Source organism: Moschus berezovskii, chromosome 21, assembly GCF_049115385.1.
Source record: "Moschus berezovskii isolate FMDL1 chromosome 21, NW_MosBer_1.0, whole genome shotgun sequence".
Taxonomy (NCBI): domain Eukaryota; kingdom Metazoa; phylum Chordata; class Mammalia; order Artiodactyla; family Moschidae; genus Moschus; species Moschus berezovskii.
This window is the reverse complement of record NC_142480.1, coordinates 8623532-8651524: the sequence shown is the minus strand read 5'-3', so window position 1 is coordinate 8651524 and position 27993 is coordinate 8623532. Positions and strand designations below refer to the sequence as shown.

The following is a 27993-nucleotide window of genomic DNA, read 5'->3' as shown; positions in this document are numbered from 1 at the left end:
ACGGGGCCGGCGCCGCCGCGGAGTTGCGAGTCGACGAAAGCGGCGGGAAGTTCGTACTGAGCAGGCGGCGGCGGTCGGCGGCTTGGGGTAGGGCTGCCGCGCGCTGGGCGGTCCGAGGGCGCCGGAGCCGAGCGGGGACTGTGGAGGGGGCGGCCGGGGAGCTGGGCTTGCGTGGGGCGGCCGTGCCCTCGGGTGGCGTGAGGGCTGCGGGCGGCGCGGCGCCGGCGTCCTCTCCCGCCGGGGCTCCCTCAGGTCCCGCTTCGGCCCTGCGTTTGCTGCCCCGGCCGGGCGGGTCCCCGAGGCGCGGCTTCCCGTTCTGGACGGCGCGTCGGCCGGTCGGACTCGCCCCGTGTCCTGGTAGCTCGGGCCGGGTCTGGGCGATGGCCCCGGTAAGGCCAGCCTGGACCGCCGGCGTCCTTCCGCCCTCTCGGAGCTCGTACTCTGCAGGGGAATCGGAATAGAAGCAAACGGGACCATTTGCAGGTGCCGAAAAGCTCCCTTGTGATAGGACAGGCGACGGTGGGGTCGCCTAGGATAGGATAGGTCGCCTAGGATAGGATAGGGTGGTAGGGGTGACGGGGAGCATCTCAGTAGGTGACGTTGGCCCTGAGATGGGGGAAGGAGCCTGCTCCCCAGAGGGTAGCGTTCCAGGCGTTTCTAACCAGTCAGTGTCCGGCTGAGGCCGGGTAAGAGCTTGCTCGCACTTGACCGCAAGGTTCAAGGCTGTGAAGCTCCGTGGGGGAGTTTTACAAGGGATTTTAGCATCCTTCTGACGGTTTTTTGTTGCCCCTCCGTAGCTCCGGGGTGGCACCTTTCGCTGATGTAATCGTATTCAAGGGCAGCAAGTACTTTTTCCTTCTGTCGAAATAATTTTTGGCCCTGGTGTCAAAACTCATAGGTGATTTATTTAAATTAGATGAAAAGCACCAGAGTCTCTGGGTTGAGAGAGAGAGGGAGGAAGGGGACGCAGACATTAGGTTCCTATTGAGGCCACCCATTTTTCACTCCTCGCCTTTTTTTTTTTCCCCTTGTTTTGTGTTGACTCTTCCTTTCCCTTCCCCATCTCCTTTTCTTGGAACAACCTGGAAATAACCAGTTTTGCCCTTGGGAGGGTGGTGCGTTTAAGGAACTGTTGAAGAGCCTCATTAATTACTGTTTTTTCATTTCTTTCTGTTTTAACTGCAGTTGCCCATCTGTGGAGTCTGAACTTTGCAAGATTTAAAAATAAATAGGGCAACATTTGTTTTTCAGAGTTCAGAATAAAGGCACCTTACTTTTCATGACATGCTGAGTGTGATACTTTTGGGGAAGAATTTAATCTACAGTTTTAAAGAAGTTTCAGAGGGCAGCAGGGGTTCTTTATGATGTTGTTTAGTCCCTCGGTTGTGTCCGACTCTTTGTGACCCCCGCGGACTGTAGCTCCCCAGGCTCCTCCGTCCATGGGATTTCCCAGATGAGAATACTGGAATGGGTTGGGTTGCCATTTTCTCCTCCAAGATAAGATGATGTTCATCAGCTGTCTGCAGAAGGCATTTCAGTAGTCACTTAACACAAACTTCTCTGCTGAAGCTGCTACAGGTGCTGTTCTGTGTGCCTGTCAACATTGCTCATCAGATTCTGGGATAATGATAGTAACAGCTTGAATCTAGTGACAGTAAACTTGTGTTATGCGTTACTATCCATTTACTATACTAGTATCTAGTGCAAAAGTGCTTCCAGGTGGGTCAGTGGTAAAGAATCCTCCTGCCAAGTGGCACAGATTTGATCCCTGGGTCAGGAAGATCCCTGAAGAAGGAAATGACAACCCAGTCCGGTATTCTTGCCTGGGAAATCCCATAGACAGAGGAACCTGGTGGGCTGCAGTCCATGGGGTCACAAAGAGACACGACTTAGCGACTAAACAGCAGCAACAGTCTAGTGCAAATACCAGGTTTAGAGTGTAATGGCTTATGTTAAGCACAGCAGAAATTGTGAGAGGATATTTGTTCAACAAATGAGAAAATGAAGGAATGTGACATTCATAGAACCTGGCATGTAATAAGTCAGTAAGTGCCCAGGAGATGGTTATGTGGAAAGCTTATGCTAAGTTTTATTCCAGGGTGCAAGTTGTATATTTTAAAATTAATAGTAGTGCATTGAAAATGTTGACAGACTCTAAAATTAAATTTCTTAAATAGGCCAGGCTTTTTCTTTTTTTTTGAGAGCTAATGTGAAATAATAATAAATAATGTAAGTGAGGGACCCAGAAGTCTTGGAAAGAAAATTACGACTTTTATTTTGACAACTATATACATATTTTTCCTTAAAGCCATCCCTAATAAGATATGATGTGCCATGAATAGAATTTTGGTTTAAAAAATAAAACTTTGGAAGTATTTTTGATTTGACAAATAAAACTTCCTGGAAATGAGGCAAAGCTTAAAAATTTACCTTATATCAAAATGAAGGATGATTCCTGAATTTATGCAAATATTAGTATCTTCATTGATCAGGCATTGAACCTATAGGAAATTAAGTGCTGCCTCTGTGTGTGTGTGGCTGAAGCTTTCATGGAAATTGGTCTTCGTGAGTTTTAAGAATGGATGGGTTACCAGATAGGCCTGGAGAATATTTTTCAGACTGGTAGTACATTTTGCATGTTTGCTGAGTTTATTTTTCAGAGTGAGCAGAGATGGACTTGTTTATTCACCAGATGTCCTGTGCCTTCTGTATGTCAGGAACTGTGCTGGATGCAGAGTCTGTTCTTGTGATTGTAGTGTCTTGTCAAAGCAACTTTTCTTTTAAGTTAATAGAGGTCATTCTTTTGAATTTTGGTTATCTAGCACCCAACACACAAGAAGTGTGTATGGCACATTCTAAAAACTATACTGTTAGTGGTAAAATGTAGAAAACAGGAAATTTTTAATAAGGGTGTAAGGATGATATGGAAAAGTGATGGAATCCTGCTCAAGCATTTAGCTGGGTGGTATAACTTAGATGTGTTTATATTCTGTGATACTTTTGGCCCTTTTGACCCAAATTCCTGTGAATATGTTCTTACTTGCCTTTATAAAGATGTGAAGATTCATGCTGATGTATGGTGAAAACCACCACAATATTGTAATTAGCCTCCAATGAAAATAAATTAATTTTTAAAAAAAGATGTAAAGAGGGCCATGCCCTTTAATATATTGCCCCCTTAACTTCTGAATGATATTTAAGTACGTAACATTCCACGGTTGTTGTTTTGAACTTAATTTTGTGCAGTGCTCCATCTCTCCCAGTGTCACCTTAAATCTTTGCACTCAAACTCAAGTGCATTCTACTCTTCTTTTCTGGATGATGTGTGGACAACACTTGAAGAAAGAAAAGCTCTCTAGCGTCTGGATAGGTATGAAATCTGTCCTTCCCCCATAACTGGAGTTTGATTTTTAATACTCACTGATAAATACTAATGACAGGAAACTACTTCTAGTAACATTCATTAGTAAATTTATCAAGAATTTTATTAGCCACAGCGTCTTTGTCAGCTTGCTTTGAATTGTTCGTTTAGTTTTCATGGAGGTACGTGGATTTCCATGATTCTTTGCAGTTAGTCCTGTCTCTCAATGGGTCTCTGACCCAAGAGAAAGGAACCATCTCTGATTTGAAAATGAGATGCTGTCCGCACTGCCCAATGTTTAGGATGAATATTAAACGTACACATAGACTGAAGTGTTTATCAAGAAGCCATATGTATTAAGTGGGAAGATACACTAGGTGGAAGTCATGTAGTTGCAGGGTTAATAATTTGAGATTTGGGAATGTTCTGGACACAGTTGTCTTAACGGAGCTCAGTACCCAGTCTGAATGAGAACTGGAAAGCCAGTGGGCAAAGGGCGGCTGCTGCTGCTAAGTCGCTTCAGTCGTGTCCGACTCTGTGCGACCCCATAGATGGCAGCCCACCAGGCTTCCCCGTCCCTGGGATTCTCCAGGCAAGAACACTGGAGTGGGTTGCCATTTCCTTCTCCAATGTGTGAAAGTGACAAGTGAAAGTGAAGTCGTTCAGCTGTGTCCGACTAGTAGCGACCCCATGGACTGCAGCCCACCAGGCTCCTCTGTCCATGCGATTTTCTAGGCAAGAGTACTGGAGTGGCTTGCCATTGCCTTCATCCTTTTCTTTTCATGGCTTTATAGTTTCCCTCCGTGCATTTATTTAGTTTTCTCTTTGCAGACTGCCAGTTTTGCTGCTGTTCACGTCTGGGGCAGATAGTCTCGTTAGTGCTAGCTCCTTGTTTCAGGAATCCCAGAGAGGCTCCATTATCTCTGTCAGTTAGATCCAAAATTTTTTAAAAAGTCATGAAGTTAGGAATCTTAGAGCTAAGATAACTACAGCTTTATTTCAGATTAATTGGTTTCCTCAAATTGTCTTAACGAAGTATTAATAACAGCCGAACAAATGCCATTGTTGATAATGCTGTGTATAAATGCATTGTGATCACATGGCCTGTTAGAAAGTACCATTAAGCCTTCAGTCTTCATAGACTGTCAGGAACATAGCGAAACAAACTTTTGCTGTTTCTGCTGAAATTGTTGCTTTTGTTCCACTTGTTATTGCAATTTACTATTGAATGTGGTAAGCAGAGCTATCACCGTACAGATTATACCTAATTATGCATTCTTTATTAGAGGTAATAAGGAAAAAAGTCTTTTGGGAATCGGGAAAAGTTTTAGAAATTCATTAAAAAAAAAAAACAACCAAGGCCAGGATATAACATTTAAGAGGCTTAATCTTACTGGCTTTACAGGCTTTTAGAAAATATCGTAGAAATTGTGACAGTCAAATGCATTGCTTCACATGTTGCAGCCCATGTGAAATGGTGCAGCCACTCTGGGATTTACTTTGACAGTTTCTTAAAAAGTTGAACATACAGCATGCACATGACCAAGCAGTTGCATCCTGGGCATTTATCCTCAGAAAATAAAAACTTAGGTTCACATGAAGACCTGTATATGAATGTTCTAGTGGCTTCCTTTATAAAAACCGAAACCCAGAGACAGCCCCGCACATCCTTCAGTGGATAAATGGTCAAATAAAATGAGATTTAGCCGTATAATGGAAAACGACTCATAACAAAAAGGAGCAAATTACTGGCACAAGCAATGGTTTGGATGGAGTTCAGGGCATAGTTCTGAGTGAAAAGAACCAGCCTCAAAGGCTGTGTGATTAACATTCCATTATGAAGTGTTCCCGAAACGATAACGTTACAGTAGCGGAGAAGAGCTCGGTTTTGCCACAGTGAGGGTTGGGAGTATGATGTTACTGTAGTGGGGTAGCCTGAGGGAGTTTCTTTGGGGGTGATTGAACAGTTCTGTGGCTTGGTTATTGTGCAGGTTTTAATTATCTTTACATATGATGAAATGTCACGGGGTGTACACACACACAAAGGGTAAAAACTGAAGTTTGAGTAAGTACTTCTGTTACTAACACTGTATCAGTGAGCTTCCTAATTTTGATCACTATTATGCTCCATGATGCTGGGTTTTAGGAGTAAGAATATGTTTTATCCACTAAGAAACTGCAGACTTTCCCAGTGATGACAGTCCTGTCATCACTATATGAGTGATCAGTTTCTCCACATTTTTATCAGCATTTTGTGTTAGCAGTATTTTTTATGTTAGCCATTTTAATGGGTGTGTATTGGTATCTCAGAATGGCTTTAATTTGCATTTTCCTAATGGCTAATGATGTTCAACATCTTTCTGTATGCTTGTCCTTTGAAGTGGTTCAGAACAAGCCTCCACAAAATATGTCACTATGGCAAGTGGATTACTTTAACCCAAAGACAGTGAAGACCTAAAAGATTCCAGAGCTTTTTACAGCCCCCTCAACTGCCAAGTTAGTTTAGATAAGGAGCCTGGTTCAGAGAGAGCCGTTACCAGAGATAACTTTTAACTGAAAGTTAACTGTGTGGCATCTAATAACAAACATCTGATCACATGTCTGAGTTACCTTCCTCCTCTTTGAAGTCCCAGCCCTTTATCCCCTTCCTCTGCTCAGGATGGCAAATAAGTCTCAGTGGCCTGCCCTGCCCTTGGGTCCCATATTTTTATGGAGGCACAATTAAATTTGTTTTTCTCCTGTTAATTTGTCTTAGGCCAATTTAATTGATACAGTAGCAAAAGAACCTGGAATGGTAGAGGACATTTTTTTTCTTTCCCACACAGTCATATCTTGCTTTGTTCAGATGATTTTCCCGTTTTCTGATTTGTTTTCTTATTGTTGAATTTAGAGTATTCTTTATATATTCTGAATACAAGTCCTTTGCCGGATATGTGATTTGTAAATGTATTCTCTAAGTCTGTAGCTTATTTTTTCATTCTTTTACAGTGTCTTCTGCGGCACAAAAGATTTTAATTTTCGTGAAGTCCAGCTTACCAGTGTATGGATCGTTTTTGGTGTCATGCATGTCTCAGAACTCTTTACCGAACCATAGGTCAGGTAGATGTTCCGAGTTTTCTTCTAAGTGTTTAATAATTTTGTGTCTTACATTTAGATTAGTGAATCCATTTCGGGTTAATTTTTGCGTGGAGTATGACTTTTAGGTCTTTGTTCTTTTCTTTTCCTTTTGTATATGGATGTCAGCTTGTTCTAGAACCATTTGTTGAGAAGACTATGCTTTCTCCATTGAGTCTTTTTTTTTTTTTAAATCTTTAGCAAAAGTCAGTTGGCTGTAAACTGCAAACAATGAAGACGGGAGGAAATGAATAAGCAATTAAGTATGAAAATTAATACAGATGTCTGAAGTATAAAGACTCATGGCTTGAGTCTTGAAAAAAATATGTATAGATTTGAGAGAAAGTGGGAAAACATTTTAGAGAATAGCATGAGCAAATTTAGGTCCTAGAGAAAATAAGAACTGGCTATTTTGGGGTGTCATGGGAGTGAAGGGGAGGAGGGACATCAGGGGCTATTTTGGGGTGTCATGGGAGTGAAGGGGAGGAGGGACATCAGGGGAGGATAATCGTTCATGTGTCTAGGAAACTGCTGGCTAGTTTATAATCAGTTTATTGACTGCTAGTAGGTTCTGGAGCAGGAAGAAGGATATGGTAGAAATAGTCTTCAAGAGACTTTTTTTTAGGAGTATGTATGGCAGTGATGGGGCTTCCCAGGTGGTGCTAGTGATGATGAACCTGCCTGCCAATGCAGGAAACATAAGAGACGCGGGTTCGATCCCTGGGTTGGGAAGATCCCCTGGAGGAGGGCATGGCAACCCACTCCAGTATTCTTGCCTGAAGAATCCCATGGACAGAGGAGCCTGGCAGGCTGCAGTCCATGGTGTCGCAAAGAGTTGGACATGACTGAGCGACTGAGCAAGCACTCAGATGGCAGTGCCAGGTTAGTAGGAAGAACAGGATACAGCCATGACCCTGACGGTGTTGTTACTTTATAACAGTAGGTCCTTTGTATTTCTCAGAAGGATTTTGGTAGATTTCAGATTTTTGCCACTTTTTCAGACTTTTGTCCTTAGTGATGGCTACTGAGAACTCTGCTGGGCTTTCTGACTCCTTCATGTTAATGCTTCCTTTAGTAAGGTGTGTGTGTTGGCTCGTTGTTGACTGGATGACGTTTCTTATCAGGCCTAAAAAGAGTCCAAGAGATGAACAGCTGAAATGATAAAAACAAAAGAGTTGATGAATTGGTCCAATGAGAAAAAGTTAATGGAATCTCTTTTATTTATCAATGACTAAGAGGAAGACTCTTGAGAGTCCCCTGTACTGCAAGGAGATCCAACCAGTCCATTCTAAAGGAGATCAATCCTGGGTGTTCATTGGAAGGACTGATGCCGAAGCTGAAACGGCAATACTTTGGCCACCTCAAGCGACGAGTTGACTCACTGGAAAAGAGTCTGATGCTGGGAAAGGTTGGGGGCGGGAGGAGAAGGGGACGACAGCGAATGAGATGGCTGGATGGCATCACCGACTCTGTGGACATGAGTTTGAGTGAACTCCGGGAGTTGGTGATGGACAGGGAGGCCTGGCGTGCTGTGATTCATGGGGTCGCGGAGAGTCGGACACGACTGAGAGACTGAACTGAACTGAAGAGGAGACTCAGGGGTTATTTAATCAGAACGTCCTGATACTTGTATTTGAAGAACCACATGGAGAGTGGGGATGACGAGCTGTTCTTCAGAGTCACCGAGGACCAAACAAGGACAGACAGCTCCGATGGCAGGATTAGGGCTTTAGTCTGAGGAAAGACTTTCCAGGCAGCGAGAGCATTAGATGCCTCCTGCCAGTGATGGAAGGGTCTTTAGAGACGCAACAGGAAGCCTAGATGTAGTCTGGGAACATTTTTCTTATAGTTGGGGATGTGACAGGTGACAGCCCCCGAGTCCTAATTTATTAATTTGTGACCAGAAATACTCAGTTTCTGTTTTCTTAACAACCACTTCCTGTTCTTGATTTCTTTTCCTGAACAAATTATATTTCTTTTTCTGTTCACCTTTGGGAATCTCATTTGGTTTCTGCCTTCCCTTGTGCATTTACAAGATTATCTTGGACGTAGATTAGACTTCTGTCATTTAAAAAAAATTGCTTCTCAACAAATAGAACTTTTTTAACATCAAACTGCTAAATATCCATGCATTCCTACTTTTTAATTTAGAACATGGAAAAGCGTATCATCCCATTTTTATAAAACATTAGTGATGACTTGTTGAGCAAAGGATTTTACTGCATAAGAGATTACCGTGACGTATATTAATGAAAGATTGGCAGTGTGAGACGCTTTCATGCAATCACTTATTTGACTTCAGAACAGTTTCTCTCTGATTTAATTTTCTTAGTCTGATTCTTTTCTACAAGTCTAGATCTTTTCCCCACTGAAATGTTTAGATTGACCAAGACTATTTCACTCATGATTGCAACCCTTCAGTATTAAAACGGAATTTTTTTTTTTTCCTGCAGAAGAGCAAGCTCTTACAGTGCTATACAAGCTGCCCATTTAAAACTATCATTGCTTGGCACCTATGCCCTAGTGACAGTTTGACCAACATGTGAGCAGGCACACTGCCATCCTAACAGATGGGCGTGCGTAGAGGCAGCCAAGAAACCATGTATCTGCATCTCATGTGTTTGTTAAGGGCAGGGTTCCCAGTTGGGGACGTTCAGACGTCTGTCCATCCTGAGCGTTCACGCCTGTGGATAAAGGGATGTCATCATTAATCTCAGCCTCTGACTGAGATTCCATGGGTATGTAAGAGCTTCTTGGCGCTCACAGAAGTAGGCAGTTGGGGACAATCAGGATAATTGTCCTCTCCTTCATCCCAGGACTACTTCAAATAATCCTTTCCTTTTTTTCCCAGCCAACTTGGTTTGCAGGGAGTACGAAACTGTTCAGACATGGTCCCGATACTTCTAGAATATATGCTGTTGCATTTTTTTTCCAGTGTACAGAAGCGTTGAAGCCATAGGTATTTATGGTTTGGACAGTGATGTACATAATTGGTTGGAGTCAGTTAGACCTGAGTTCACAAACTGATGACTGTGTGACATCAGGGTAACCTAATTTTACCATCACATCAAGGTGAAATAATAGCTGTTTCACAGGGTGGTTGTGAGAATGACCTGTGAAACATGTACAGTGTATTACTTGGTGTAATGACCGGTCCACTGTATGTATTCAGTAAGTGTTTACCATCATTATAAACATCATTGCTGTAGCGCACCTGAGGGCATTTTTCTCTGGAGAGTTATCTGAAACAGGAAATCCTTTTTCCACTCATTTCCTATTAATAGCCTTCTTGAAAGTCGTGTATTGGATATCATCACATTGTTTAGTCTATGATGGAATGCCTCCACCGACAGGGAGCTCACTACCTATAGAGTAGGGTTATTCGGTCATGGGACTGGTGACATTGTAGCTGAGTTGTCCTTTGTTGTGTGGGGTTCTCTGAATTGTGGGGTGTTCAGTGTCCCTGGCCAGAGGGCACAGAATTACCCCTGTTTGAGAACCACTGCTCTCCTGTTCTTCAGAGTATTGACTGTTGTAAGTACTTTCATAGACTGAGTGGAGGTCTTTATTTTTCCTGCCCAGTTCTGTCTTTTGGAGACATGTAGGACAAGCTCAATTCCTGTTCCACATTATGGTCTTTCAAATACTTGAAAATGGTCATCAAGTCTTCTCAGTCTTTTTGAGTTGAAACATCTGGTTCATTAACTCTTTCTTACAAGTCTTGATTTCATGTCATTTCACCACATTAGTGACTTTCCTTTTTTAATTTTTTTTAAAGATGATAGTGCTTAAAACTGAATGCAGTACTTGATAAATTAAAAAAAAAATTTTAGTTGCATCTCTTACTTTAGATACAACACTTTTCTATTAGGATGGGAAAGATTACCTTTCATCATCTAATACTATCAGCTGTATCCTTTATTATCAGCTGTGTCCTCTTAATGACCACATGATATGTTGAACTTAGAGTTGAATAAAGCCTCTAGATGTATTTAAGCCATGTCTTTAGCCTGTTTCATTGCATTAGTTTTGGGGTTTAAGCATGATAACTTCTGCTTATCCTGTTAATTTTTTTTTTTTTTTAAATTTAGCTAACTGCAATCCAAATTCTTGGTCAACTCTGAAGTTTTTAGCTTAAAAGAACAAGTAGGTGATAGTGATGCTATCAGCTGAGATTGGAAATACGGGAGAAAGGCGTGTGTTTGTGTGCGTGCACAAATCCATGTGCACGTGTCTGAAAGGGGAATTGGGATGGGAACCTGGGAATCCTGATACTAAGAGGCAGCTGGACACAAAGGAGGCAACAGAGGAGACCAGGAAGGGGTGGGCACAAAAAGCAGGATGAAGGCGAGTTTATCCTGGAAGCTGGAGAGACTGTTAAGCGCTGGGGCAGATCCTTGAATACAAAGTGAATAGGACATCGTCTCTGCCTTCTGCTGCTGTTTTCGTTTGCCCCATGGTTTGCCTGTTCAGTTAATGGTATTACCTAGTCACTTATGCCTGAGAACTTAGAGTTATTCTTTATTTTACCTCCCTGGTGGCTTAGACGGTGAAGAATCTGCCTTCAGTGTGGGAGACCTGGGTTCCATCCCTGGGTTGGGGTCCCTGGAGGAGGGCATGGGAACCTCTCCAGTATTCTAGCGTGAACAATCCCATGGACAGCGGGCTGTAGTCACAGAGTTGCACGTGACTGAGTGACTGAGCACACACATCTGAGCTTCATTCGTGCTGTGTGCAGTGTGTTGCGTGTGTTGGTAGTAGCTCTGATTCTGGTTAACCGTTATTGTGTAATACTTGAGTATTTTGGTTATTGATTACTACCTAACACCAAACTTAGTGGGAGTTAAACAACAACCGTATTATTACGCTCATGGGTTCTGCAGGTTAGGAGTTTGTTAGGACAGCGAGCCCTGTCGTTGCAGGGCCCCCTCACTCGCGTGCACAGCGCTTTGGCTGGGGTATCGTGAAGAGCAGGACCATCTGGGGCACTTACATGTTTTTTTTTGGAAAGTGGCTATTTGTTTTTCCAGTGGTATATCTGAAACAATTTGAGTGGAGGCGAAGACTTCTGCTTGAAACTTGCTTTGCTTCTTTGCAACTTGTGAGTAGATTGTTTGGATAGTGTTCAGATATTGCTGCTAGAAAGGTGTAACGGGGTCGATGATGGTCTTTAAGCAGAGGAAAGTCATCGTCTGTATCCAGAAGCAGAGATTCCTTTGAGACGGAGAGGTGGTCACTAGGATAGTGGTTGCTCTAAAGGTGGCTGTGCCCTGGCTGCAGGTTCTCCATGAGGCCTTTGGCTCTTCAGGCGTGTGGACTGGGTTCCCACAGGAAGCTTGCTGAGACTGACTCATCCTGAGGTCACACAGCGTCACTTCCACTGTACTCTATTGGTTCAAATGGACACAAGACTGCCTGGATTAAAGGGGAAGGAACTTAGACCTCACATCTTTATGAAAGGTGTGTCAAAAGTTCTGTGACAATTTTTAAAAACCACCATAAATTGTAGACACAATTTATCCATTCTGTTGTAATTGTAGATGGATATTGGAATAATTTCTACTTTGGAGAAGTTTTGAATAATGCTGCTGAAATCATTCTTGTTCATATCTCGTGGTTCACATTTGTATTCATTTTAGTTGAGTATACTAACAGTAGAATTGCTAGTCCCAGTGTCTGTGTATCTTTATTTTTAATAGTTACTGCCAGTTTTCCAAAGTGGTTGTACCAATTCATGCTTCTACCAGAAAACACAGTTCCCATTGCTCTTCAGCTTCACCTGTGCTTGGTACTATCAGTTAAACATTACAGTTTTTTTTTTTTTTTTAACTTTTCTGTGGTTGTGTTGAAGATCTCAGTGTGGTTTAATTGACGTTTTCTTGTTAACTGGTAGCTTGAGCACCTTTTCATTTGCTATTAGCCTTTTAAATATCTTGTTTTATAAAGTGCCTATTCAAATGTCATTTGCCCATTTTAAACAAATCATCTTGTCTTTTTTTTCCCCCATATTGAAATGTTGGGGTTTTAATATATTCTAGATATGAAGTCAACAGTTAGAACTGGACATGGAACAACAGACTGGTTCCAAATAGGAAAAGGTGTACGTCAAGGTTGTATATTGTCACCTTGCTTATTTAACTTATATGCAGAGTACATCATGAGGAACGCTGGGCTGGAAGAAGCACAAGCTGGAGTCAAGATTGCTGGGAGAAATATCAATAACCTCAGATATGCAGATGACACTACCCTTATGGCAGAAAGTGAAGAGGAACTCAAAAGCCTCTTGATGAAAGTGAAAGAGGAGAGTGAAAAGGTTGGTTTGAAGCTCAACATTCAGAAAACAAAGATCATGGCATCTGGTCCCATCACTTCATGGGAAATAGATGGAAGAACAGTGGAAACAGTGTCAGACTTTGTTTTTTTGGGCTCCAAAATCACTGCAGATGCTGATTGCAGCCATGAAATTAAAAGACGCTTGCTCCTTGGAAGGAAAGTTATGACCAACCTTGATAGTATATTAAAAAGCAGAGACATTACTTTGCCAACCAAGGTCCGTCTAGTCAAGGCAATGGTTTTTCCCGTGGTCATGTATGGTTGTGAGAGTTGGACTGTGAAGAAGGCTGATCGCCGAAGAATCGATGCTTTTGAACTGTGGTGTTGGAGAAGACTCTTGAGAGTCCCTTATACTGCAAGGAGATCCAACCAGTCCATTCTAAAGGAGATCAATCCTGGATGTTCATTGGAGGGACTGATGCTAAAGCTGAAACTGCAATACTTTGGCCACCTCATGCGACGAGTTGACTCACTGGAAAAGACTCTGATGCTGGGAAAGGTTGGGGGCGGGAGGAGAAGGGGACGACGGAGAATGAGATGGCTGGATGGCATCACCGACTCTGTGGACATGAGTTTGAGTGTACTCCGGGAGTTGGTGATGGACAGGGAGGCCTGGCGTGCTGTGATTCATGGGGTCGCGGAGAGTCGGACACGACTGAGCGACTGAACTGAACTGAACTGAGATATGAAGTCTTTGTTGAAAATATGAATTGTAAAAATCTCTTTTCATCCTGTGGCTTGCTATTTCACTCTTGTGTCTTTAGATGAACTGAAATTCTAAATTTTAATCAATTTCAGTTTACATATCTTTTCCTTTTTGACCAGTGTTTTCTGTGTCTTGTTCACAAAGGTTTGCTACTCTGGTCGTGAAGATATTTTCTTATGTCATCTTCAAGAAGTTTTATCCTTTGACCTTTCACGTTTAGGTCTCAGTCTCCAGGAAGTGATTTTTTGTGTGTGGTGAGGTAAGGGCCAAGTTTCCTTTTCTCCCAGTTTGCTTATCTCCACAGCTAGTAGCAGGTAGCACTGGGTCAGGTGAACACCAGCCTGAGAGTTAGCATTCTGGCATTCTCAGCCTTCATCTGCCTTTAACGCACCTTCTGAACTTGGGCACATTATTAAAACCGTCCGGCCTCAGCTTCACCTGTTGTATGAAGGATCCAAATGAAATGTTGCTGGTCTTCCTTCTGGCTGTGGTTCGTTGAATCATTCTGCCCAGTGTGCAGTTTTATTTAGGCCTGTAAGAATCTTCATGAATCTGGTTTCTGGGACCTAATGTGTCCCTGATCTCCCCCAGCTTAATGTGATCACCAGCTATGGTGAGCCTGCCGTCTAGATTGTCATCTAAGCTACTGGTGAAAGACAACTTTCTTCATCACGGTGGCAAGTCCTTGCCCCGCACGGGGTCTTCTGATCTTGTACTCTGTCACTTGCCAGGAGCTCATCGTCCTGTTTTAGTAAGCCGTGGTTCAGGACCCTCGCTGAAGGTCTGAATGTCATTCACATAGACACAACTTTTCATTTCACTTGTCCTTTCCTTTGGTTTCCTACTCGAACTTCTAAGAATCACAGATAACAATGTAGAGTTTCAGGGATCAGCGGAAGTATTCGTGATCACATGAGTTATGGTCTCCGTGAATTCTCTCTCCCATGTGACATTTCCTGCAAATAGCTGTATACCATCCTGGTGCCCTTCAGTGGAGTGGTCAGGAACCACACTGGTGACAGCAAAGTCTACCTGTAGCTGGTTCCTCAGTGTTGTTTGTAGTCTGCGTTGGGGTGATTTCTATCCTTCATTCAGAAAGTATAGTTTCTTTATGCAGAATGTCAAAACTCCTTCCTTTGTTATTCTTGATACCACATTTTCCCTCTCGTTAACTGTTTTGTTTTTTTTTTGAAGCTTTATTGGGACGTCCCTCGCAGTCCAGTGGTTAAAACTCTGTGCTCCCAGTGCAGGGGTACGGGTTCAATCCCTGGTCGGGGAACTAAGATCCCACATGCCACCTGGCATAGCAAAAAATAAAAAAGGCATTATTGAGATACAGTTCAGTTATCATACAGCTCACTTATTCAAAGGGTATTGTTCGGTGTTAGTATATTCACAGGACTGTAACCATCACCAATCTAATTTTAGAATATTTTCATCAACCCTGAGAGAACTCCCCCAGCAACTAACTTAGCAGTCAGTATTCATTCTCTTTCATACTCCCCAGAGCCCTGTGTGCATACTCAGTTGCTGAGTCCTGTCTGACTCTTTGTGATCTCATGGACTGTAACCCACCAGGTTCCTCTGTCCATGGGATTTTCCAGGCACTGGAGTGGGTTGCCATTTCCTCCTCCAGGGAGTCTTCCCGACCCAGGGGTGGAACCTGTGTCTCCTGCATCTCCTACATTGGCAGGCAGATTCTTTACCACTGAACCACCTGGGAAACACCCCCTAGAGCCCTAAGAAACTACTAATCTGCTTTTGTCTCTACAAATTTACCTATTTTTGAAATTTACATGATTGAAGTCATACAGTATGTGGTGTTCTGTGAGTATCTTCTTTCGCCTAGCATGTTTTTAAAGTTTATCTGTATTGTAGCGGAATCTGTGCTTCATTTCTTTTTATTGCTGAATAAGATCCCAGTGTATGGGTATGTCACACATTTATCCATTCATCCATGGAAGGACACTTGAGTTGTTTCCATTCATGGACTATTATGAGTAATGCTGCTGTGAACATTTATGGACAGGTTTTTTACGTGTACATGTTTTCATTTTTCCTGAGTACATACTACCCTTGGAACTGCTGGGTTACATGGTAACTCTGTTTAACTTCTTTTTAGAAATTGCCGAACTGTTTTCCAAAGTGCTTTTACATTTTTACTAGCAATTGTTTGGGGGTTCGGATCTCCAAATTTTCACCAGTTCTGGTGATTTTCTGTCTTTTTGTTTATATTCATGGTAGCATGTGTGAGGTAGTATCTCATTGCAGTTTTGATTTTTATTCCTCTTAATGACCAACGAGGTCAAGTATCTTTTTGTGTGCTTCTTGGCCAGTTGTTGATCTCTTTTGGAGAAATGTCTATTTAAATCCTTTGTGTGTTTTTAAATTGGTTGCCTTTTTCTTATTGTGTTCATTAACCTTCTATAGTTCACCTTGAATCACCTTGATATATTTGCAACTAGAAACATTTTTCCCTCGATTTTCCTTCCTTTGTTTTTTTTCCTTTTGTTCAGGGACCATTTATTTTTTCTGAAGTGAGCAGGCAGATCAAGAAGGTTCTCTAGCCCTTTTGCATTCTCTTGGCAACAGATTCCATAGGCAAAATATGTAACTGTGAAATACCGTAGAATGGAAAATACACATCTCCTTTGGGTTATCGAAATAGATGCTTTTGTAGTTCATCCTACTTCTGAAATGAACCATGCTTCTTCCCTTACAAACCGGTAGGTAGAGCAGCTGGTGAAACGTTAATTCAGGTCATTTTAGCAAAGGGAGAAGACCTGGGGCAGTTGGGCCTCGTCTCAGTTCATAGCAGGTGGTCCTGGACCATGACTCCATTCAGCCCAGTTTTAGGAGATAGCTGGTTTCTAACCGAGTGATATGTTAGACTCAGGGGGTACTGGGGTGAGTAAGACAGACTCCCTGACTTCGGATTCTCATAAAATACATTAAAAAAAACACAGCATGTATGCAGCTCATGGTGATACAGTGCCACAGGCATTGTGAGTGGTGTGCAGGGAGGTATGGCCTGGTGCCCTTAACTCCACTCAGTGCTGAGACTTTCACTTTTCTTTTGCATGTAGATTTTTGAGTACTTGATTTTATCTAGACCACTCAGTAAGGAATGGTAACCAAAATGCCATCATCCAGATGCTGAGGTTGCAAAAGAAACTGACTTTAGAATCTTCAGCGTTTTTCACAGAAATCTAGAAGATAGTCTCTATTTTATCATATATTCTGCAGTAGTTTATCACATCAAGTTTTTCCAGCTGAATTTTTGTCATGTTTTGTATTAGTAAACTCCAACTAAAAGCTTTTTTCTGGCGAGTTCTACATCAGTTGTTTTGTTACTTTTGTCCTCTTGATCTTTGGAAGTCATCCTTCTTTTAACAGTAGGCTGTGTATTTGCAGGAACCTGGATATGGTTCTGTTTTGTCTTTTATACTATTTTTATGACATTTATATTCTTAGTCATTAAAGCAAATATTTTACCACCTAAAAACTTTTCATTTTTGCAAATGATTCTGCGTATGCACTCTACTCTCTCAGTGCTTCTGTTAATTAGTAAAAGAGGCATTTTTTACCAAAAATTATACTTGCCATCCATATTTTTTGATTCTTGGCCCTGTTGATGTACTGTCCCAGGTTGTGAGACCAGAAAAATATCCAGCACTCTTAGGGTCGAGTCAGAGTGACGGGGTGGCCAGCTGGAAGGGCTTCGTTGTCAAGGGCGAAAGAAAAGCGAGAGGAGTGGCCCAGCATCAGGAGCTGGCCTGGGTCACAGCTGGCCCTGCGTCCTCCAGCTCAGCCGCCAGCCTCACAGAACGCCTCAAACCAGGTTTCTCCGCGAGCCCAGGAAAACGAGACAAAGCACAGAGAGTTGCTGCCATCCACAGAACACTTGGCTGGAATGAGTGCCCACAGCGTCTTTACCAGTTACCACTTTGTCTTTGTTCCTGCCTCCTCTCAAATAAGGTTTATGGAGATACACAACCCAGAACCCCCCTACTTTCTAATTGCATCCAGTTTAGAGAAACTCTGGCTTCCCTGAAAAGTGAAAGTCACTCAGTTGTGTCAACTCTGCGACCCCATGGGCTGTACAGTCTGTGGAATTCTCCAGGCCAGAATACTGGCGTGGGTAGCCTTTCCTTTCTCCAGGGGACCTTCTCGACTCAGGAATCGAACTGGGGTCTCCTCCACTGCAGGCAGAGTCTTTACCAACTGAGCTATAAGGGAAGCTTCCCTCCTAGACCCTCCCCTGGCTTACCCAAGCAAAACCCAAATCCTGTCATAGATTCTTTTTTTTTTTAGATTAATTTATCTTTGGTTCACTGGGTTTTCGTTGCTGCAGACAGGCTTTTCTCTAGTGGTGGGCGGAGGCTGCCCTTCATTGCGGGGCATGGGCTTTTCATTGCAGTGGCTTCTCATTGCGGAGCACAGGCTCTAGGCCCACAGACTCCAGTAGTTGCAGCGTGCAGGCTTTTGCCCTCAGCATGTGGCATCTTCCTGGACCAGGGATCGGACCCCTGTCTCCTGCATTGGCAGGCTGATTCTTATCCACTGTACCCTCAGGGAGTTGTTTACAACATGCTCTTATCGAGATGCCCTGCTGTTCCATGGGTGTGTGTGCTTCCAGCTCACAGGACTAAGGTGTGTTCTGGTGGTCTCTTGTTGAAAGGCAGACACCAGAGATAGAGCAGTTTTGGCAATCACAGTAACAAAAACTACAGGGGTAAAGTTTGACAATTAAAAGGTAATCAGCAAAATCCAAAGTGTGGAAAGCCAACAAGGAAAAGAGAAAAAAAGGGAGGCGGCACTTGTCTGCTTCAGAGATTCAGAGACGCACCAGCCGCTTACAGAGACCGAAAATCAACTATAGGAAGACTTGTTTTTGAGACACTTGGGGATATTTGACATTTATTTATTAAGTGATATTAAGGAATTGTTATTTTGTTAGGTGTGACAGTGTTAATGTGGCTGTATTTTTAGAAAGTCCCTGTTACAAGTAAATACTTCTAACATGTGAAATGATACTGTATTTGAGGTGTGCTTTGAAATACTCGGGAGGGGCTATGAATCGGGTATACCAACTGGTGATATGTGAGTGATTGTTGAAACTGGGTGATGTGTACATAGTAGTTCATTGTATCACTTTTTTACTTTGTATGCATTTGCTAATTCCTTTTTTTTTTTTAAGGTTATTTGTATTTCCTTTTCCATGAATTTGCCTCTCTGTGTCACTTTGCCATTTTTTGTTGTGTTTTTGTCTGTCTTACAATCTATCCGTTCCATTCCATTCTGTCGCTCAGTCGTGTCCCACTCTTTGTGACCCCGTGGACTGTAGCCTACCAGGCTTCTCCGTCCATGGGATTCTCCAGGCAAGAATACTGAAGTGGGTTACCATTTCCTTCTCAGGGGATCTTCCCGACCCAGGGATCGAACCTGGGTCTCCCACATTGGAGGCAGACGCTTTAACCTCTGAGCCACCAGGGAAGATTCTTTAATATGTACTGAGAAAATTAGCCTTTTGTCACATATTCTGTAGATGTTTTTCATTTGTCTTTTGAATTTGTTTATAGTGTGTTTACTCTGTGGAGAGTTTTTATTTTGTCAAATTTATCAATTTTCTTTAGGCCTGTGTGTTCTGTTTTGTGTGTTGCATAGAAAACCCTTCTCTGGGATTCTGAAAAGTTTATTATGTTTTCATGCAGAATTTTTTAATGACTGTAGCCCTATTCTGATTTACTGTGACTATTTGGTCATCTTAATTTCCTTTACAGTATTTAGAAATAGTCTTCCTTGGAGCCCTGCTGCAAGAATACACAAGGAAGGATGTTGTTCAGTCGCTATCCTGTGGAGATTTAATAGTGAACACCTGGAGAATTACCATGACCAAAGTTTGGTGTTTAATTTTGCTGCCCCCCCCCCCACCATAGCAGAACTAATGGGAAATGTGTCATTTAACAAGATCGTCAGAGTGTGCTAAATGTTATTTTAAAAATTAGCAATGTAGTTCAAAATTTCTAATTTTAGAAAATGTTCAGTGTTTTCTTTACATAAAGAAGGATTCCTTTTAGCTCGTTTTTGTAGAGCTTATGGGTCAAGGAGCCAGGTGCCACCTCCCTTTGAATTTGGCATCTTCCAGCTTTCCCCTTTCTTTGAGTTGATGCCTTCGACTGGGCAAAGCAAGGAGTTTTCCAGGTATTACCATAGTGTCTTCTTCACGGTTGATTCGTGGAGACCTATTTGGATCTTTTAACCACTGCATCAAAAGCTGGAAGGAGACGTGCCCAGCAGAAACCGCATGAAGTGGTTCCTTTTGGGGGAAGTGGTGGCAGTGAGGTGTCTTGGGCTTGTGTTTTAAACTACCATGCTGTATATTTTCGCTTAAATTTAGTTCTTCTGTTAGTGTTCCTCTTTTAGAACTTTTGGATATCATTTAAAGGAAATAAAAGTTGAAATACTGTATTTTAAACATTTTATTCACTGTACCAAAACTTTTTATAAAAATCTAATGTTAATCACTTTTAATACAAGTTTAAAAATATCTGAATAGGAGGAAATTTTTCTCCTGTGAAGATAATATATTTTTCCAAGTTAGAAGTTTGAGTCTTCACCTAGTTCTTTGCAACTTAGGTGTGAAAACACTAGTGTGAACAATTGCTTTTAAAGATTGTGTCACAGTCTTAAGTTGAGCTTAATGTTTTTTCGAGTTTAGCTTAATGTTTTTCAGGAATAAACCTATGAATTGATAGGATCATTATCTATGGAAGTTCACTTCTAAATTCGCATGGTTTGTTGTGTTATATTTGACTCAGATAGTAAAGAATCTGCCTGCAGTGCTGAAAACCTTGGTTCAGTCCCTGAGTCAGGAAGATCCCCTGGAAGAGGGCATGGCAACCCACTCCAGTATTCTTGCCTGGAGAATTCTATGGACAGAGGAGCCTGGCGGGCTGCAGTCCATGGGGTCACAAAGAGCTGGACATGACTGAGTGACTAAGTAACTTGTTAGTGTTGCTGAGGGTATTCATAATAGCCATGATTAGTTTTCATACTTTTACTGATATGCATGGTTCTCTAAGTGAAATTAGGAGATTGATTGAAACGTGAAAGTCGCTCAATTGTGTCCGACTCTTGGCGACCCCATGACTATAATGTCCATGAAATTTTCCAGGCCACAATACTGGAGTGGGTAACCTTTCCCTTCTCCAGGGGATCTTCCCAACCCAGGGATCGAACCCAGGTCTCAGGCATTGCAGATGGATTCTTTACCAGCTGAGCACAAGGGAAGCCCAGGAGATTGATTGGCTGTCCCTAACAGGAAGTCAGAGGAAACCTTCCTGCTTCTCACTGCTGCTGCTGCTGCTAAGTCGCTTCAGTCGTGTCCGACTCTGTGCGATCCCATAGACGGCAGTCCACCAGGCTCCTCTGTCCCTGGGATTCTCTAGGCAAGAACACTGGAGTGGGTTGCCATTTCCTTCTCCAATGCTTGAAAGGGAAAAGTGAAAATGAAGTCGCTCAGTCGTGTCCAACTCTTAGCGACCCCATGGACTGCAGCCTACTAGACTCCTCCGTCCATGGAATTTTCCAGGCACGAGTACTGGAGTGGGTCACCAGTGCCTTCTCTGCTGCTTCTCACTAGTTTATGGTAAATGGTATTGGTAGTAACTGCATTCAGTCCTGTGGTCATCCTCACAGTTGTCTCAACTGTAGGATTTGTGGGGATAAAATGAAGTAAATATATGAAAGAGACCCTGTATATTGTTGGGAGGGGTATATATACTCAAGATTCTATATTTTGTTTTTCATATGATTTCTTTGCATTCACCAGATGCATTAATCAACTTCTGATTAGCTGGCTCGTTTGTAAGAGAATTGTCTTTAGATGTATTGCTTTCAAATTATTCTTGATACAATTTAGCAAAAGAGGTGATGAAGTTCTTATTGACTGATTATCTTCTAGTTGATTTTATTCTTTGACTTATTGTAGACTGGCAGGAAGCCATTTATACCAAATATGTAATTATTTCTTAATTTCAGATAAGTTTGAAATATGAATGAAGATTTTTGGCCTAGGGTAGGATGGGAAAAAGGTGATTTGGGTGGGGTGGGGAGACTCCTTCTGAATCATTCATTTGCTGCTTTATATTTTTTACCCAGCTTCTAAAATGAAGGAGGCTTTTGTTAAAATTGTCTGATGCAATAGAGTTGTATGTAATAGAGCCCTTAATTGAAAATGATTGACTTAATGAGGGAAGGAAGATGTGCCAGAACACAGTTGACCTCTGTATCCATTGGTTCTGCATCCACAGGTTCAGTCAACTGTGAATTCAACTAACTGTGGATCAAAGATACTCGAAAAAAATTTCCAGAAAATTCCAAAAGGTGAAACTTACATTTGCCACGTGGACAACTATTTACATAGCATTTGCATTGTATTATTATAGATAATCTAGATATTTAAAGTATATGGGAGGATGTGTATAGACTGTACGGAGAAGGCAATGGCAAGCCACTCCAGTACTCTTGCCTAGAAAATCCCATGGATGGGGGAGCCTGGTCTGCTGCAGTCCATGGAGTCGCACAGAGTTGGACACGACTGAAGCGACGCAGCAGCAGCAGCAGCATAGACTATATGCAAATACTGTGCCATTCTATGTAAGGGACTTGAATGGATTTTCGTTTCCAAGGGGGTCGAGGAACCAATCCCCTGAGGATACGGAGGGATGATGTATATAGACCAGTGGTCCAGATTGCACTTCACAGCTGCCTGTGCAGGATTAAAACATAAGGCACTGGGGCTCTTGTGAAATAGAGCCTTTAGTGTTTCAGAGTTCTACCGGTAATCATGATGTGTAGCCTGGATTGAGAATTAGTGCCTCCCACAATGGGTAGTTATGTAGTCGAGTTTATACTTTTCTTTTGAACTTCCTGCCATTCAGCGAAAAAGGGGAAGCAGGAGTTTCATAGCTCTTAATGGCTTAAAAACTTCCATCACTGGAAGAGGCACTTTTTTCCCCACCATGAAACTAATAGTTTGATCTTGTAGATGTCTGCAACTGCTCACTTTTTTTTAATAAATAGTTTTTATCAAAGAATTCAGAAACATTCTTTACCTGGCGAGCTTTTTATTGATCCTTGTTTGAAGCTGATGGTCTAATATTAAATCCTAACTGTGTGATGGCGTTTCTGCGTGAAGCTGAGTGCAGCTTCTTGAAGCCAAAGGTTTTATTTTATTTGTGTTTACATTTGTAGCCCCAGCACATTTCCCAGCACATATACTAGCAGTGTTTTATAAAGGCCTTTGGAATAAATGAGTTCAAATGTTTCATCTCCTGGTGAATTAACTTGCAGTGAGATGGAGCTTAGAATATCTAGAGTAAGAGATGATTAGCATGTTTCCTAGACCATCTGTCACTAATATTGATTGTTTCGACTTGGCACTGGAGACTTGTTTTTTTGGGAGTGGATAGCTTGTATAAAGTTAAAAAAAAAAAGTTGGAAAAACCTCCTGTTATTCTGTATCCCTCTCTTTGGTGGCTTAAAGTCAGTTTTTAAAAACTTGTCATTCTCACTGGTCAGTAAGCATGAAGGCAGGCATTGGTTATTCCGGTAGCCACATCGTCCTGGTAGTTGGTAGCGGTTTCTGCCTTGCCCCCTTCGAAGTCTGTTTGACACGTCTACCAGAGTGATCCTTTGCAAACCTCAGTCAGAGCACACCACTCCTCTGCTCCAAACCTTGCCATGATTTCCCACCTCACTGAGGTCCAGAGGCAGTGCCCTCACAGTGGCCTGTGTCCTGGACGTGGTGGCCGCACCTGGCCCTCTGACGCGTCTGACGCCAGCCAGTGTGCGCGCTCCCAGCTGTGCCAGCCTCCTCGCTGTGCTGGGCAGATCGCCGACCCTCGGCCTTTGTGCTTGTGGCTCCCTCAGCCTGAGATGCTTTTCCTCTCCATCACTGCCTGGCCCGGCTTCCCTTGCTTTACCTTCAAGTCTTTGTTTGCTGTTGTTTAGTTGCTAAGTCGTCTCCAACTCTTTGATGCCGTGGACCGTAGCCCGCCGGCCTCCTCTGTCCATGGGATTTCCCAGGCAAGAATACCAGAATGGGTTGCCATTTCCTTCTCCAGGGAATCTTTCTGACCCAGGGATCGAACCCACATTTCCCGCACTGCAGTCAGATTCTTTACCACCAAGCCACCTGGGAAGGACTAGTCTTTGCTTAAATGTCACTTCCTTGTGTGGCTTTGCCAGATCACATTTCAGTTTCAGCCCCAGCTCCCCCACCCCACCCCTTCTTCCTCTATTAATTTTTTCCGTTAGTACTTGTCACCATTGGACATAGCACATGTTTCAAATTTGAAAAGAATTGTCTCTCTCCTCAAATAATGTATAAGCTCCGTGAGGGCAGGATTTTTGTCTGATTTGCTTACTGCTTTGTTTCCATCTGCTCGAGCAGTTCCTGGCGCAGAGGTAGATAATTGTTGAGCAAATGAATTAATGAAGCAGACACTATATACTGTAATACAGACTTCTGTAGGGTTCAGTATTATTTTTATTTTAAATTTTGAAGGAGGCATAGCCTAGTATCGTTTCGTATTTCCTGTCCGAGAGGTGCGGCCACTTCCTGTAGCAGCACTGCCATGTGACTTACGTGTGTGTTAAAGGGAGGGTAGGCTCTAGTCCTAGTCTGTGCTGCTGAGACATGAATTTCGATCCTTTGTAAAACCAATCCCACCTTGAGGTGACGTTAATGACAAAAGCACTTAAGGTTTTAGATTTATATCAAGTTCAGCTTATAGATGGAATAAATTTTGAGGATGGAATAATTCACATTAGCCAGAAATATTTTAAAAATGTAAAAATTTTGGTGAGAAATTGGTCAGTGGGAGAATTCTTGACTTGAGTAACTAGAGTATGATTTTCATCCTGACTGGTATGAAGGATTGTGAGTCAAGATGCAAATATAATACCTCTTCCTGGTATCATGTTTACCCTTTTGCTAAAGTCAGAAGAGTCTTTACAGTGGCCCCTGGGGCTCCCGTTGGTCTCTTGCTCCTGTGTTCCTTCTCTGACTTCTCCTTTCCCCTTGCTCACTCCACACCAGCCACCTGGCACCCTTGCTCTTCTCTGCTTGCATGGCACACTCCTGACTAAGGGGCTTTGCACCGCTCAGCCCTCTGCCCAGATACTCATGGCCAGCTCTCCCACTTCCCTCCTGTCCTTGCTCAGATCTCTCCTCCTCAGGGGGGCTGACAGTGACCTCTCTGTTGACACCACACGCTGCCCCCAGCCATCGACCTCTCCCTGTCCTCTGTCCCCTGACATGCTCTTCTTCTCTTTAAACATAGTGTGTACATCCTCTAAAATATTAGATAGTTGTCCCATCTGGTAGGTTTATTATCTTTCTTCTAGAATGTAAGTGTCAGAGGTAGGACCTTTGTTCGGTTCCTTGGAGAGCAGTGAAGCACTGAGGAGAACTAGAGCAGTGCTTGGCGTGTGGCAGGCGCTCAGTGAATGGTTGCTGAGTGAATGAGTGAACAAACCGTTCCTCTCCTTCGTAAGTTCACATCATTCACAGCTGACCTTTATTTACTGCTGTGATAACGGATAGATTTGTGTAATTAACATCTACAGGAACAACCTTTGAAATAATACCACTGGGCTTTGTACCTCCATATTGTAACCTGGATTAGAATTTCCTTCCTTATAAGGCTGCACGTATCACATCATACGTTTATACCACATTTTGTGTATCCACCCGTCCATGGACAGACACCTCGGTTGCGTCCACACTTTGGGGTTATGAATAGTGCTGCTTTGAGCATGCGTGTGCACATACTGCTTGAAGGCTGTAAACTCTTGAGATCTGTTAGCTTAAAGCAGTCACATCAATCAGTTATATTTTCTGTATATGCCTCCATCTTACTTTTAAAGCTCTAACTTTATTTCCAGAGGTCTTAATTTTACTTAACAGTATGTTTTGTTTTTATGTAATCTGTTCTTATAAAATTTGTATTGTGGTGTAAGCTGTGGAAATATAGATTGTCTGCTTTTTTAGAGTGATGCAATCCTGGAAAAACATACATCAAAAAGTGGAACAAGTTCCTCGAAAGAATGAGCTGTTACTCACTGTTGTGTTTCCCAAATTATCTAGGCTGTGAGGGCAGGAAGCAGTAGAGGGAGAACCAGGGAAGTGTTCTGTTGAGAAAGCAAAAGCAAGAGAATGAAAGCTGAATGCAAGAGAAAGCAAAAGAAAGGGTGAACAGCAGTGTTGAGTGCTGTTGGGGAATGAGCAGAGTGAATGAGGTGATTCGAAGGGTACTTGGGTTCAGTGCCCTGAGCATGAGTGGTCGGAGTGGATTCATGATCCAGGTGGAGTGAGTTGTGACATGAGGCGAAAGGGTACATGAGTAAGTATAGGTAAGTTTAAGATGGTTGGTACTGGTGATAGCAGAGGGGAATGAAAGAGTTTTGTTTTTTTTTTTAAGAGGCATGCCATGAGCATATTTAAAAGCTGACGGAAGGCTCTAGTTGAGGGAGATGTTGAACATTTGAGAGAAGGGTTGATTACTAGTTTCAGTCGGGTCGTAGGAGGGGATGGAACGCAGGTGAAGAAGGAGCTGGTGTTGATGGAGGAAGAAGATAGGGTGGAGGCAAAGTTGGACTTGAAGTGGATGCAGGTGGTTTGTGGGTTTGAGTCTTAGAACGATGGAGGAACTCCAACTGAAGTTTCTGGCTTTTTCCTCTAAGGAAATTCTCTGTTGAGAATTATGAGTTAGGAAGGGGAATTAGAGTTTTGAGGAGACTATATAGGCTTTGATATGGATTTCAGTTGCTGGGCTTTTCAAAGGAGTGGCACTGTCTGCTCCATTTGGATGTATATTAAGCGTAAAGTTAGGTGTCAGGTACTTGAGGAAAAAATAACTTATTAACCTTTTTGCTGTATAACTTGACACATATATTGAATTCTTACCAAGTGCAGTGTATTGTAAGACAGGTCTGGTACTTAGGGAGCTCATAAACTTATAGGGAACATTTATCAAATGCAATAAGCAGTAAGAACAGGACTGAAACTTGAGAGGTCATCTCTGACTGCAGAAGAGCTAGATCTTTGTGTATGGAAAATATTTTCAGCAAGTGTATGTGGGGAGTGGGGGCGAGAAAGTGCTCTCTACTGCAAAGAGTAGAGCTAACATACATGTTGGTACCATGTTAATGGCCTGGTGAATAGTCCAGGTTGTTCAAAAATATCCTTGAATCAGCGTGTCTCTGTGTAGTTTAAAGGCGTCAGAGAACTTAAGACTTTAAAGAAAATTTCATAAAAATATATGACACCCTCAGAGAAACTCAAGTACATACCTATTTTAGGGAAAATGTCTGGCTAGTCATCCAATATGTGACAAGCTTTATACAGCATTGTAATTTCCCAGTTTGGGTATGATGAATTCAGAGCTCATTGAGTGTAAGTGGCATTATTAGATTCATTCAAGCTTTTTTTTCTCTCTTCAACAGAGGATTAAAAAACATTTCCAAATTTGAATCCAGGACTTGGAAAATGCCAGTTGTCTAAATACAGTACTATATTGTGATAAATATAGCTATTGAAATTTTAAGAATCTTTTCACAAAACTTTCTTTTAATATTCATAGCAGAACTTTTTTTGGAATGTTATCTGAAAAACAGAGGACCATTTTATTATCAGAGCTGACTATTAATTAGGGTATTGTTTCAGATATAAAAGTTGATCTGCCACTGAAATTCTATTTGAATATGTATAGTTCCAAGCTTGCTTTGTGTATTTAATAACTTTAGTACCATAATTACTCTGTTTACAATTAAGTTTTGGTGAATATGCTAATATAGAATATACCAGCGAATGATTTCAGTAAAGGACGGTGTTGATTTACATTTTCATGTGCTTTTTACTTGAATCTGAATTTCATTTAATGTCAATGGGAGCAAAAGTGGTCAGGTTATGTAATGGTTAGTGACAGTAAACTTTCTTTTCTTTGAAATCTCTCTCTTGGATTGGCCATCATAACTTGGATTTGCTTTGCTCCAGCTGGGCAGAAATTATGCAGAAAGATTTAATTTGGTGGAGGTTTGTTCCCTCTGGTTTATTCTTTTAATAGAAACCTTAATGTAGGTATTGGTTTCATTGTTAAGAGAAACCTATAATATACTAAGCAATTGTTTAATTCCAACGAATATTTTAAATTCTTTACTGAGGGAAATGCTATGGTCATGTTATTTATTACAGTTTTTGACCAGAGACTTCTGATTTTAAGTACTTCTCCTTTCTTCTTTTCAGAAATCCTCTTAAAGGGACAAGGAGATTGAGACACACAGACTTCATATTCTCTGAAGCTCGGAGACGTCTTTTACTCTGAACCAGAGAATAAGAGGAATGACCAAGTGGAGCGAAGGTCAGACAGGGTGCAGGCGGGGCAGGAGGGGGCTCCCTCAGGTCTGAGAG

General features: G+C 42.2%; 1 long non-coding RNA gene across 1 annotated transcript; it reads left to right on the top strand.

The window, feature by feature from the left end:
* Positions 1 to 3: 3 nt before the first annotated feature.
* LOC148774482 (uncharacterized) lies at positions 4 to 27889 on the top strand. Its single transcript, XR_016035737.1, has 3 exons — positions 4 to 87; positions 21830 to 21902; positions 27829 to 27889. It is a non-coding gene; the product is annotated as an uncharacterized LOC148774482 (long non-coding RNA).
* Positions 27890 to 27993: the final 104 nt, after the last annotated feature.